Source organism: Equus asinus, chromosome 14 (genome assembly GCF_041296235.1).
Source record: "Equus asinus isolate D_3611 breed Donkey chromosome 14, EquAss-T2T_v2, whole genome shotgun sequence".
NCBI classification, from domain to species: Eukaryota; Metazoa; Chordata; class Mammalia; order Perissodactyla; family Equidae; genus Equus; species Equus asinus.
The window spans coordinates 15,124,394-15,139,163 of NC_091803.1; the positions used below are offsets into that span (position 1 = coordinate 15,124,394).

General features: G+C 49.8%; 1 long non-coding RNA gene across 6 annotated transcripts; it reads right to left on the reverse strand.

Moving 5' to 3' along the window:
- Positions 1–2,003: 2,003 nt before the first annotated feature.
- Positions 2,004–9,771, reverse strand: LOC106839295 (uncharacterized). 6 transcript variants are annotated; one of them, XR_006513290.2, is made up of 5 exons: positions 9,494–9,771; positions 7,959–8,400; positions 6,107–6,236; positions 3,814–4,141; positions 2,004–3,153 (listed from the first exon to the last, which is right to left on the reverse strand). It is a non-coding gene; the product is annotated as an uncharacterized lncRNA (long non-coding RNA). The 6 variants fall into 6 exon arrangements; XR_011494147.1 differs by having other exon boundaries at positions 3,636–4,204; XR_011494144.1 differs by having other exon boundaries at positions 2,630–3,153; positions 3,636–4,141.
- Between the last annotated feature and the right edge of the window lie 4,999 nt (positions 9,772–14,770).

The following is a 14,770-nucleotide window of genomic DNA, read 5'->3' on the forward strand; positions in this document are numbered from 1 at the left end:
GGCCAAGCCACAGACCGTCCTGAGTCTCTCAGGCTCAGAGCGGCCGCAGACATATGAAGGACAAGACGCGGTTCTTCCTCAGAGAGCTTCCTTTAAGTCTGTTTGAGAAGAAAAAGGCAAAATAGGTCACAAAGAACGAGAACACGACATGTGTGTGCAATGGGTTTTATGGGCAGTGAAGGCCCGGAAGTGCGGGCTGGGAGTTACTGCAGGTCCCCAGAGTCTCAGGAAGGCTTCAGGGAAGAGGGGGGCTTTGGGTCGGCCTGGAGGATGGGCAGAATTTGGAGTGGCAGGGGCTGCCTTCCAGGGGGAACTGGCCGTGAGCAATGAGCACGGTGCTCAGAACACAGTTCGCTCATCACTCCCCTCGTAAAGAAAAGGGCTCAACCGCCACGTTCCCTTCTCTCTCACTGCTGTAATCACAAGAGGAAACAGCCAGAGGCCGGCGTGTTCGTGCACAGAGCTTTGCTTCTCAGAAGTGGGGATTGTGACACTCTCATTTCCTGTGGTGTCATCACAGCGTGAGGCCAGGCCGAGGACAGACTGTCAACACCACCGCTCAGCCCTCCTGCCAGAGCCGACCAGTGGGGGCTGGCCCGGGACTGCTGCCCCCAAAGGCCAGGATCCGGAGGCTGCATGCCGATGAAGACACCCCTTTGGGAACCCACAGACTCTAAGCCCACACCTCGCTCCACCGGAAGGATACACGTGGCCAGACATGTGGGCCAAATTCTGGCAGAATATCAAAGAATTCATACAGCAGAGGAAATCTCTGAATATTCTGAGTAAGGGAAAATTTCCACCCATCTCCTGATACTAGAGAGACTCCCCATGAATGGCCCCAGGGCAGGAAAATCCTCTGAGGACATCATGGGGGAGGCCCCGGTACAGACGAAGGTGACCCCACCGCAGAGCTCGACCTCTGGGGTGTCACGAGGAGGAGCTGACAGCCCCAGGGAGGGGAGCGAGAGGGCCTGAACCTCACTGACAGCACATGAGCTGTTCTGGAGCTGAGTCTTTCAGGCGTAATGAATTGGGGGTGGCGATCCTTTGAGGAGAAATCAGTCCTTATTCATCACTGGAAGATTCCGAGCGGAGAGAGGGCCAGTGTCGTCCCGAATGAGGGACCTGTTGCAGGTGCTCGACCTCACCAGACACAGGCGACCACGGGGGGCCTGAGGGGGACTGTCAGAGGGGCCTCAGAGCACGTGTGACAGGACACGTTCCCACAGGAGACAGACACCACGAAGGGGCGAATCTAGAAAGCACTTTTGTTGGAACTTGTACTTTTAGTACAAGTCACGGGAAGACAGACTGTGGCTGCGGGGATCGCAGACACCCTGTAGGAGAGTCTGCTCCGTGACACAGTCGTGCACATGTAACCCTTGGGGTCCACCCACAGGGGCACCTAATGCTGTGCAGAAGAGAAGGGCCCGGGCTCCGCTGACGTTGGTGGTCTCCTTTTCCCCAGGGCCACAGTGTTTCCTCGTCGTCCCTCCTCCTTCCCCCTCTTTCTTCAGTAAAGTCTCGGCCTTGTGTCTTCACACGTGCCCAACCTGTCACGGGAGTCGTCCAATGGCAGGAGGCCCCTGCCCATCAACGGGCTGGCGACCACTTTACACGTTTGACAACTGGCAAACACGCCGCAGGGGAGGACGCGGTGACTGGTTCATTCATTCAACAAGTGTCTTCTCAGCTTCTACTCTGCTCTGTAGCTGACATTAACATTTGTGCTGGGGATAAGGGACAGGGAGGAAGGAGGTGTCAGCAACAAGTGGCTTGGACAACCTCGGGGAAGAGAGAGGGGATCAGGAAGACAGTGGCACCTTTTGGACTGCAGGGGTGTCTGTGGCCCAAGGCTTCGGAGGGGGCGTAGGAGAGAGCGCGGGGAAGGGAGGGAGAAAGAACGCGGGCGTAATGGCTGTTCACCACATGTCGAGCTGGCCCGGGGTTTCTCAGAGCAACGGCCTGGGACCTGTTATCTCCACTTTGTAAATAAAGAAAATAAGGTGCGTGCACAGCTATTAAGTGGCAGAGTACTTGAAGCTCAGTCCATCTCGCTCCAAACCCCACTGTCTGCCCCACACAAGGGAGGGAACTGGGCCATTAGTGTGCGATTCCTCCGGCTGTTTCCAGAGTTGTAGGGACAATGAGAGGCACCTGGCGAACTGGGAGGGCAAGGGGACAGAAGGAGAGAAGGGGACGGCTTTCGGAGACTCTACTTCAGGGACCAGGGAAAGGCACACTCCTTCATTCCTGCATTCACTCATTCATGCGCCCATTTAGCAGATCTTCATTGAGCCCTGCGGAGCGCCGGGAAGGGTGCGTCAGTGCTGGGGACACGAGTAAGACTGACACGGTCCCTGCCCTCCTGGAACTTCTACTCTAGAAGGAGGCAGACAACCCAGCATGCTACGAGTTCTGAAAGAACTCCTGGGCCCCAGGAAGCAGAGAAGAGAATCCCGTATCCCAGACTCGCGGGGTTGGGAGCGACTCCCGGGAAGAAGCAGCGTGTCAGCTCAGCCCTGGAACAGCAAGCATCTGCCTGGGGCGGGCTGGGGGGCGCCTTCCCGAGAGCAACACGCGGGAGGGTCAGCTGGTGAGGGAACAGAGTGAACGGAGCCGGAAGATGGCCAGTGTAGTGTAAGTGAGGAAAACGGAGCCCAACGTGGAGGGAGGGGGGGAGGAACAGAGAGGGGCCGGGCCGTCCAGGGCCTCGGGACTCGACCCTGAGAACAACGGGAAGCAGTTCATCCCCTCCCTCTGAGGCCCAAAGGCGGCACCGGCGAGGAGAGCTGTCCAAGGCTGCGGGAAATCTGGGCAGACGTGGTCCAGAGGGAGCCTGGGAGTTCGGTCTGTTTCTCCTCAGGAACCAAGAAGGTTTCCCGGGGGGGCAGGGAGCAGAATGAGCAATAAAGCGAGGAGTGGCCACGGTGGCTTCCAGGGGAGCTGCCCATTCCTGGACCCGAGGAGAAAACTGGGACAGACGTGCGTGAGCAGACACCCCCCTCTGGTGGCCGAAAGAGGTCCTGCTCCTGAGGCCGCCAGGGCGGGGTCCACAAGACACAGGCTTCTCTTGGTTCCCATTCTCGGCTCCCAGGTGAAAGGAAGTCGGACTGCAGGGAGGTTCCCTACCTCTTTTTTTAGAGAAACCTGAAAAATGGAGAAAATGTATATATATGCTTAGGAAGAAATGCTAGAAAGACACTCCATGTTACCCGTGATTCTGGAATAGGTGACTAGATTTTTTTCATTTTGTTTACATGTATTTTAAAAGTGTCTGTTATGGACATGTATTACGCTTGTTGAGAAGAGAAAAAATGTATTATGTTTCTTACAAAAGAGCAGAAGTGACAGAAAAGTGGCGTAAGAAGGGACTAAGGTGGAGGCCAGGTGGCTGATGTGGGAGCTGAGTGGCCTGGTGACGAGTGGCTGAGCGGGCCAGCTCCCTTGCCCTTCGGCACCTGGGGAGCACACACCTGGTGGTGACGAAGCCACGCAGAGAAGGCCTGTGTTTGGGGACCGTGTCTAGCTGTGTCCTTCGTGCCCCTCAGCTCACACACACCAGCTTCCCTGCTCAGGGCCATGGTGGTCCCGCCTCTCTCCTTTTCTCATCAAAGTAACAGCCTCCTGACCTGTCACACGGGCTCTGGGTGATCTGGAAGTCGGTTCCACTCGCTCACACCTGAGGCTTCTCTTCCGCATGGGCTCTGATGCTGAAGGAGGGCTGTGTCTGCTCGACCACAGCCACACGTGTGACATCGCTGTGGCCTTTGCCCAGACATCTTTTCTAATCTGGAACCAGGAGCTCACCTGGCCTGCAGGCTTGTCACTTGTCACCTTCATGGCTTGTCTCTTCTCTCTCCTGCTTGAAACTCCTCTCTTGGGCAGGATGGCTGCTCGGCCTGCTCTCTGGGAGGTTCCCTGAGGCGGCCCAAGGGCCTGGAACATTCTGCGGGCCTCCCAGCTCTGGCGCCTGTAGAGCTTCCCTGGAGTCTGCTTGAGTCACTGGGGAGGCCTTCCTTCAGCAAGTTCCTGATCTGAGCTGAAGCCGTCCTCAGTCCTGAGGTCACCATCGGAACCCAGACGGAGAGAATCCAAATATTATTGCTGTGCAAAGGTGGCTGTGGAGATAAAACCCCTGCCGATCACAGGGGACCCATGACATGAACGGCGGCATGTGACACCACGATGAAAAATGAGGCTGTAAAAGAATTTCATGATCATATATATTTTTACAGTAGCTTATAAAATAGTATATATACAGTGAGATTATGAGTTACTTCCATTTGCCTTTCAGGCATATTTGTATTTTCCCAATGTTCTGTCACAAACATGTATTCCTTTTATATTAACGAAAACCTCTCAAATTATTATTTTACAAATCTGGGGAGAGGAGGAGGAAAAAGCTTGGTAGTGGGGTGACAGGAGGGGAAGTCTAAGGAAGCTTCTGGGAGAATGACTTGGCCACACAGGAAGAGGGCGTGGTGGGCAGGTGGTTGAGGACACTGTCCCAGGGGGGCCAAGGCTGTGACCTCAGCAGAATGGAGTCCTTGGGCGTCCCCTGGAGGGCGGCAGGGGATAGAGGTTGAAGTAGCTGCAGAAAGGGTACAAGGAACAAGCGGAGGCCGAGGGATGAACGCTGGCTTTGAGGGTGCGGTCCCGTGTTGGACAAAGACTCATAGATGTCATAAACGGTAATAAAAAAATAACTTTTACATGGGGGCACGTTGTAGTTTACAAAGTACGTTCTCATCTATTATTTTATTTGACGCTTACAGATGAGGAAACTGAGGCTCAGAGAAGTTCAAGGACTTGCCCCAAACGGCACAGCTAGTACGCAGCGGAGGCAGCACCCGAATCCAGTTGGTTCCAGTGCCCGTCTTGCTGCTCTGTGCTGCTCAGCTGTCCCTCACGAGCACGGGCCACAAGGCAGGGGCCAAGGAGCATGTTACAAACACTTAACTGGTAGGGCCAGACTGACTGATTAGAACAGATGCTGGTCTCACCTGGAGACCTCTGGTGGGACCTGGTGATAACCATTAAAGGGTGGACCCTGGGAAGGTCTTGCAGATCAGGGGCATCACCGGGTGGCCAAAGGGCTGGCAGGGCACTCAGGGACAGAGCGGCAGCTGCTTACCAACCAGTCTAGAAGCGTTTCAATACTTTCACAACCCGTCCATCCGTGCTGGTGGCACCAGATGAATGTCATCCCTGCCTTGGCCTCCCCGCCTTCTGTGTCCCATGGATCCCAACAGTGACAGGAGATGCTAGAAGTTGTGAGTGTGTCACTTATTTCATTGTGGGAGCTCTTCAGTCAAACTACACTCCCAAGAGAAGGGACCTGATGCTCCCCGACTAGGTGTCTATGGACACGTCCAAATCTGGGAGGTCAACTCTTGGCCCCCGGTGCTCACGCAAGGCCAGGCTGGCACTGCTGGTCTAAAACAGCACCCCCTGGTGGGGGATATTTGGCTTTGCAAGGAGCATTATAGTCCTGTTACAAGGGAAGGTACTGAGTTCTGAGAATTTACAGCAACAGAAACAGCGATGGAACCACTCCTCTCTGAGGGAGAGACAGCGGCGCGTCCAGCCCCTCCACCCTGCCGGCTGCCCCCTCCCGCTGGGGAGATGCCTCATTGAGCCTGTTCTCCTGATTCCCAACTGCCTGCCTTGCCCTGGAGCAGGGCCCCTCCATAAACCCAACAAGGTGACTTGATCTCCTGGGTTCCCTCCAAACGCTGAGTACAGACTACATGGAGGGAAGAAGACAAGATCATCTCATTGTCAAGAAAGGTCTCTGTGAGCCACACCATGGAGCGTGGTTTGGCCAAAAAGCTACCACACCACAGGGACACTCAGCTCTGGCAGGGGCCCCTGTGGATGACTGAGATGACGGAGGGGTTCCATTCTGTTTCTTGTCCTCCAATGACCTCAGTACCTCTCTACATTCCACACTTATGGTCTCATGCTAGTTCAATGATCACACTCGGCTCCCAGCACAGATCTGTAAGCTGTGATGTTCTGTCCTGCTTTTCAGCACAGGAGGACCCAGGAAGAAGGAACGAGGACCCCAATCTCCTCCCCAGGGGAAGCTGCCTCTTACCACTGGCTTGGAGGGGGTGGAGCTCCCAAGATCCGCGTTTGAACTGGGTCTCACTGGCTGAAGCTGGCGACGTGTGGTGGTTCTTGTGCCGCTGGTGGAGGTGCCCTCTGCCCCCAGGAAACTTCCGGTCCTGAAGACAATTAAGAAAATTGGGAGCTTTAAAGGAAATAAAGGAAATTACTTGCTTTTTTTTTTTTTTTAGAAGATGTCTTGTTAGACTTTTCCCTCCAGCATATTTCTTTAAAAATTATTCTTTTCTGATTACGGAGCAACATCAGTTCATTGCAAAAAAGAAACATTACATATTTAATAAAAATGTTCAAAGTCCTTCATAATCCTATTTCCCAGAGATAATGTAAATTTTTAAAAATTTATTTTATTTAAAAAATTTTTGCCCAGCTTTATTGAAGTATAGTTGAGAATTAAAACTTGCATCTAGGGCTGGCCCAGTGGTGCAGCGATTAAGTTCATGCGTTCCCCTTCTTGGCAGCCCGGGGTTCACCGGTTCAGATCTCGGATGCGGACATGGCACCACTAGGCAAGCCATGCTGTGGTAGGCATCGCACGTGTAGAGGAAGATGGGCATGGATGTCGGCTCAGGGCCAGGCTTCCTCAGCAGAAGGGAGGAGGACTGGCAGTGGTTAGCTCAGGGCTAATCTTCCTCAAAAAAAAAAAAAGAAAAAAAAGAAAAAATTACATCTATTTGGCCAGCCCTGTGGCCTAGTGGTTAAGTTTGGTGCGCTCCGGTTCAGCAGCTGGGGTTCAGTTCTCAGGGCGTGGACCTACTCCACTCATCAGCCATAATGTGGTGGTGACCCACATACAAAATAGAGGAAGACTGGCACAGATGTTAGCCCAAGGTGAATCTTCCTCAGCAAAAAAAAAAAAAAAAAAAAGCATATATTTAAAATGTACAATTTAATGGTTTCAAATTAAATTTTGATAAAATAATTTTAAAACCTAAAAAACTGAGTTACATTAAATATAATTTGAATCTACTGATATGACATTTCCTAAATTTTTCCCTATATGTCCTAGTTTCAAATATTCTGTCCAGTCGTTCTCAAAAGCCATGAGAACAGCCCAGAAATTCATTTTTCTGAATCCAACCTACCTCTCCCAGTTGGCTTCTAAAACCTGGAAACCATACCCAAATCCTTTGTTAGAACACTTGTATCAGTTTCCATTGCTGCGTAACAAATTACTCTAAAACTCAGCAGCTGAACACAACACACACATGACAGATCTCGCACAGTCTCTGAGGGCGGGAATCTGGGAGCCACAGAGCTGGGTGGCCCCCGCTCACGGTCCCTCATGAGGATGAGGCCGAGGCGTCTGCTGGATTTGTGTTCCGAGAGATAAAAGCTTGCTAAGAACAGAATGTGGAAAGACGACACGCCTCAGGGCCCCACGGTTAGTCTAACAGAAGGGACACAGTCGGCCTTTACTTCTCTCCACGTCCCAAGAAGTCAGTGGAAATGGAGCACCCAGAGTGGGAGGTTCAGCCAGAAACGGGAAACTTGTACTTAATTCTGTATTCTAGAAGAAGAGTATATATTTTAGTTTCTGTAGAGTATGATTTAAAAATCAGGGGTTTAAACAACGATTTAAAGGAAGCATTCCCAAGTAACAATGAGAATCAGAACATCAGAGAAAAAAACCACCCCAGGAAATCATCCAATGTCTAATTTATGCCCCAAAGGTCAAAGGGAAGAGCTAAGAGGAATGGAGAGACGCAGTGTTGGGTGAGAATGGCTTGGGCCTTAGTTTTCTTCGGAGGACCGACCCTCCCTATTTGCACACATTAGTTCTCTCTTCTCCTACCCGCCGGCCTGGCTCACTGAGCTCTCACCGTCACAGCCAGCTCCTCTCCACGGCCCAGGGGCGCTCCCAGCCCCAGCTCTGCAGCCCCGGGGGCAGGATGGCCAGGAACTGCTCCAGCATCAGCAGCTCCAGGATGGGCAGCTTGCGATGTCTCTCCAGCCTCAGCCCCTGGTGGCAGAGCTCATGGGGACATCGCAGAACCTCACCGGGTGGCAAATCTCCTGGTCTCCTGGTGGTAGAACCGTCTGAAGCGCGAGTGGGCCAGCTCCCGGCTGCGAGGATAAAGTGGCCCTCTGCCTCCACCTTCACCACCACAATTCTGTCCTGCTTTTGAGGGGCCTGGGGGTCCAAGGATACAGACCCCCTCGCGGCTGTGATCATTCTTGGCTGGAAAAGTCCCCAAGGAAGGTCACTTGTACTGTGGGAGGGTTAAATTTCAGAGAAATGCTTCTTTATATTTCAAAAACTTTCTGAAACACATAAAATACATTTTAAAAAATTAAACAAAACTCCTTGATGATGGAAATTTTCAATGTCACTAAAGAGAATATAATAAATACAATGAACTCTCACGTACCCATCTCCCAGCTTCCAACACCATTCATTTTCTGCCATTCTTGCTTCCTTCATGCCCCACCACTCTTTGTGTATGTGTGTGTGTGTAGTATTTTAAGCAAATCCCAGACATCAGACCTTTTTTCTGATAGATAACTCAGCATGTATCTCTAGCAGACAGGATTAAAATTACACTTAAAAAACATATGTAATATGTTTTGAACATATATGATGGTAGAATAGTTTAGTGTTCTCCGTGCACGCATCTCTAGCACTTATGGACACTCAGCCAATCGCCTTTCCTCTGCTCCTCGCCTCCCCCCCACCACACTGGACATTTTTCCAACAAATCTCACATCATTTCATCCATAAAATCTGCAGTGTGTGTCCTAAAACTCTTCTCCTTTCTAAAGCATTACCCCAATAGCGTTATCGCAACTAAAAATTCTAAAGAATAATTCCTTAAATATCATCAATGTTCACATTTCCCTCATTTTTAAAAAATTTCACGGTTGGTTGTTAGAATCGTGATCTGGACAAGGTATAAACGTTGCATCTGGCTGATAAATCTCTTGGTCTACAGGTCCATTTCCCTCTTAAAGAATCTTGTTTATCTTGTAATTTACTTGTTGAAGTGTTTGTCTAAGAACGAAATGACACTTAACAAACGCTCGAGCGCCTGCTCCGTGCCAGGCACTGTGCCTCGCGCTGGAAATAAAGGGGTGCGCAGGCAGCCCCGAGACCGGTCCTGCATTAGGGGCAAATCATCGGCTCTCCCCGGGCCTGGTTCCCGCTTCTCTAACGGAACAGGACTGGACTGGATCCACTCGGACACCCCTCACATCACTACGATGCACCGTGTGAGTCCACGCAAACGCCCCCAAATACTCCCTCCCAGGGACCCTCGGGAGACCCGCCGAGGGGCGGCGCCCGGGCCGGAGGGGGCGGGCCGGGGAGGTGCCCGAGGCGGATGGGGCCGCCACCTCGCCCTTCCGGGCGGCTGCCCACCTGCCTGGATGCTCGGTGGCTGCGGTACCGCGGAGGAGCCCGCCCCGGACGCTGGGAACCCTCGCCGCCAAAGGCCGGGCCGGGCTGCGGCTACCGCGCCCGCTCTCACCGCGGCGGCGAGCGCTAACGGCAGCGGCGCGGGCCCCACCCCGCCCAACTAGAATTCCCAGAGGCCTCTGCGGCGAGCCGGTTACCACGGAGACGGGCCGGCGCCGGCTCTGCGACCGTCCGCGGCCTGGGCCTGCCGGTGGCCTTGCGCAGAACAGCCCCCACTCCCCCGGCTTCCAGACGGGCCGGTCACGTGACCGCACATCCAGCCGTTGGTTCTGGGGCCCGAGGAGGCAGAGCCATTAGTCTGGGCCGGGGCCCCGGGGTGGCCGAACTACATTTCCCAGAAGGCTCCGAGCACACTCCGCTTGTGGTCGCGCGGTAACGAAGCGGTAACGTTGCCCAGGAGACGAGTCCCGGGGTATTTGGGCTCCTGAAGCCCAAAGAAAAGAGGCATTGGAGACAGAGAAGAGGGATAGAAGAGAGAAGGATGGGAAACTTGGTTATAAAGCAACGTTAAAGAGTACATCCCCTCTCGTTTGCCTTTTTTTCCACGACGCTGAGGGCGAACATCGCACAGCCCTCTGGGAAACGAAGGCGATCCTGCCCTAAGGACTATGGGAAATGTAGTCGTTGATTACCTGCCTCTACCTTGAGCCCTTGAGATAAGCCAGGCACGCTGACAATAAGGGATAAAACTCACCTTCTCCCTTTTTGTCGCCCAAACACGAATTTTACCGCCTAAATACTTATGGAACCTGTCCCTTTGTCTTCATGCCAACCCTCAGTGCTGTATTTAACACACTACATTTCCTGGTGAACCGCCCGCCGCCTTGTTCCTCTTGTCTATTCTCCACGTGGCCACCGAAGTAATTGTTCCTGCTCTGCTTAGGGCTCTTCGAGGGCTCAAGTCCACGTTCCTTGGCTGGCACGTGTGTTTGACCTCACCTCCTGCCTCCCATCAGGCTCCTCAGACATAAGAACCATCCTCTTTGGATTGTTCTTCATCTCATTTGTGATCACTACCTTAAAACTTGTCACTATTTTTTCAAAAGGCAGAGCACAACCTCCTGCTTTTAACAGTTGTATCCAAAAAGGGTGATACATTCCAAGTGTACTTGGATTTGCAAAATATTTTTTTAAAGTACTTGAAATAGGTTTCTATAAATAGAAACCTAGTTCCTCATTTACTCTGAATTTTATTTCCTTGAACAAAATATTTCATTGCATGATAGGGGTAATTCACACGTAGGGCTTTTCCCGGCCTTGGAAAGTCACACACAAGATGAAAGAAAGGATGGTTCTTGTAGGAAGTACTCATCACAAATCCAGTAAGACTATTAACGTAAAATAGATGTTATTGTACCCAACACTTTGTCTAAGATCTATCATTATCCCTGATCCAAAAAGCTGTGTGGAGTAAACCTGCCCCAAGGCTTTAGAGAAAGGAGGCGTGCTTTCAAAGGCTATCACAAAGCCTAGATGGGCATGAACTCTACTGTGCAGAAAGATGGATGAGGTGTTGCTCACATCAAAGCACCAGGACCTTTCCTTTTGAAGTGGGAATACTTGGCAGACACATTTCCATCGGCTTTTAACTTCAGTAGGAAGAATGGCCCGTATCATAAATGTAGAGAATTATTTAACTGATAAAGTCGTTTAGAAGTCACACGAAAAATATGTAATCTGTTCTTAACATTCAAAAGCAGAAAGTTCCCTCCCTCCTTTCATTTCTTTGGTTTCGGTTTTTAAAACGTGGACTCCTTCATTTCTTGCCTAAGGGAAGAGTACATTTGCTGAGACAGCCTCAGCCAAGGCCAGGATATTCATGTAACTCTCAACAATCAGGGGGTGACAGCTGAAGTCAAGATCTAGGAGACCCACGGTTCAGAACAATTTTCTTAAGTGGTACAAATGCAGTTACCTGTTCCATGGGTATCCGGAGTACTGCATTTTATTAACTCTCACGTCATCAATTACCAGCAAAGCTCTACTCTTTGTCACGGCAATGTCACCCACCCTGTGGACATAAGGGTCTTCTGGTGTTCCATAAGCAGTCTAATGTTTCCAGGGGCCTTCCTGAACAGTTCCGAGACGGACGTTTAGTTACAATGTAAGTGAATAGGCCATAGTGTTCTTTATGGCAGATAGAGCGTGAGAATACTGCGTGGTCATCTGTTTGGTTTCAAGAAGCAGGATGCTAGTTCTGTCTGCAACATACTTACAAGCCATTTTTGGAGAAGCCTGGCTTCAAAAACGGTTATTCGTCCTGCTCTTCTTGCGGTGGTGGTGGTGGTTTCACTACTTTGAGAGGTTTAGTCTCCAAGGGGACACTCTTAGCCATGTCCACTGTGGACTCACGTGCGCAGTTAGCACAAGGCAGGAGAAAGAGCAGGGGCACGGGGTCCATGTTCCTACCTTGCTGGGTCATCATGGACTAGTCATTTATCGTCTTCCCCCCAAACCTGCTCCTCTTCCACTAACCCTCAGTGAATTGCCTCTGAGGGATGCTGAATAACGGCCCCCAGATATATCAGGTCCTAATTCCTGGGACCTGCAGATTTCACTTTACTTGGAAAAAGCGACTTTGCAGATGTGATGAAGTTAAGGATCTTTAGATGGGGAGATTATCCTGGATTATCCGGGTGGGCCTTGAATGCAATTATAGTTGTCCTTAGAAGAGAGTGGTCAAGGGGGGTTTGAGTCAGATACGGAGAGAAGGCGAGGCGCAGATGGAGCAGAGAGAGACGCAAAGATGCTGGCCTAGGAGACAGGAGCGATGCAGCCACAAACCAAGGAATGACAGCAGCCCCCGCACCCTGTCCTTCCTCCCTCCAGCCCAGCCCTCCTGCTGCCGTCAGAGGGGTTCTTCTCCAATGGAGATGTGACCACGTTCATCTGCAGTGAAATTCCGTCGGTGGCACCTCAAACTCTCCCTTCTTGGCCTGGTCTGAGAGGCCCTTCACCATCTGTGCCCTTGTCTTCTCCCCTCACCCACACACCCAGCTCCACCCCCCATGTCACTCATGCGCACCCTCACTCCCCGACACGTTCCCTGGGGCCCTGCTGAGCTCTCCTGGGTTCCCCAGGTGACTAGGTTGTTTCATGTGCATGTCACACCTGTGAGAGAAAGAAAGTCATCTTACCTCAACCGTATGCCAGCACAGGCATGGCAGAAGTCACTTTGTGCATTACAAAATGGCCCTGTGAAATTATAAACCAGAACTAGGATGCCCAGATCCTTCCCTCCAAAGGGCTGATGGTTGAAACACTTCTCTAAACTTCCACAGGCAAACATATTTATATTCCAAATCATGTTTTCCAATACCGTTAAAAATGTCCATCAATAAAAATACAATAGTGCAACATAAATGGTTATTAGAATTATCCAATATAAAATGCCAACCTAAACAGTTAGGTGGAATATTATGCAGCTGTAAAAAAGGGACGAGACAGCTCTATCTGTATTGACACAAATTCCCAAGATAAAAAAGCGTAAAAAACAAGTTGTAGAAAAGTGTCAACAGTTTGCTACCATCTCCACTCACAAATCACATGTGCGTGTGCCCAGACGGCCTGACAAAAGACGCAAGGTAGGGGCTGCCTGAGAGGGACCGGGGCTCAGGGACGGAGCAGACAGGGCGACTTCTTCATTGAACGTCCTCATGTAACTCATGCACGTGTGGCCTATTAAAATTTAACACATTTTTCTTGATTCAAGAACTTACGGGGTTGTACCCTGGCCATTAACATAAATGAAAGCTGCTGGGTTAATTTTTCTCTTGAGCTCTTGGATAATCATTAAAAATCAGATAAAAATAACTTCTTTTTGTCTTGGAGCTGTATTCTCAAGATTAATTATTACTACTGCAGCTATTATGTAAAGCTGGTTTGCTCCAGTTGCCAGTAACGTTATTTTGTGTTCCTTATGTATGTTCCCACTGAGAGCAGGTCAGGCGGGAAGTTAACCTGGGCTTAAAATGTGCTCACAGGTAAGCCAGGCAGTTCACTCAAGGTTCACTGGGGTTCAGTGGAAATTTACCAGGGGATTGTCATTATCTGCAAAAGCCACTCTCCCAAACAGATGGCCCACACAGCCACAGTTCAGCCTCCTCACTACAAAAGGGAAAGGCACGGGGGCATACACATGCCTTTCTCTTCAGCGTCTCTACTTTTCTCCCACTCTCAGTTGAAAAGATCGACATCTAACTTTCGATCTGCTTAATGTATTTTCAGGTTGGCTATGTTAAAAAATTACAAATATAAAAATTATGACTGAACAGTAACTCCTAAGATTAAAACAAACTCTCTTGTACAATAAACTAAAACTCACCATATTTGGTTATTCTGAGCTTTAAATCTTTTGAGCATTTTCACAAATTAGGTGTTATGACAACATGACATTGTTTTTACTTGTATTACATGAAATAATATTGAAGAATTAAATTCCTCTGAGATGATAAACAACTTTTTAGAAAATGTATGTTTCCACCTTCCAATGTGATGCAGTATCGAGATATCAAGGACATCTAGATAAAAATAAAATCTTGGAGAGGTTAAATGCGAACATTCTTCAAAAATATCCTAGGTGAACTGTACACTAATATTCCTAGCAAATTATTCACAATAACCAACAGATGAATGGATAAACTAAATGTGGTCTATCCACACAGTGGAATATTATTGAGCCTTAAAAAGGAAGGAAGTTCTGACACCTGCCACAACACGGATGGACCTTGAGGACATTATGCTGAGTGAAATAAGCCAGGCACAAAAGGACAAACACTGTGACTCCACTTGTAGGAGGCCCCTGGAGCAGTCAGATGCACGGAGACAGGAAGAGAACGGCGGGTGTCAGGGGCCGGGGTGGGGGGTGGGGACGGGGAGTTAGCGTTTAATGGGGGCAGAGTTTCAGTTTGGGAAGATGGAAAGTTCTGGAGAGGGATGATGGTGACGGTTGCACAACAATGTGAATGTACTTAATGCCACAGAACTGTACACTTAAAAATGGTCAAAATGGTAAATTTTATGTTACGTATATTTTAACACAATTTTTAAAAAGATAATATTTTTAAAATTAAAAAATTATCCTAATTGAGCAGGTAAACCTCCTGTTAAGTTTACAATGAAAATATCATTGCATTTCTTACGATAATAACAGGAATAATATTTTGAAAATATTCACCTACCAAATTCTTTTATTTATTTTTTTAAGATTTTTAAAATTCT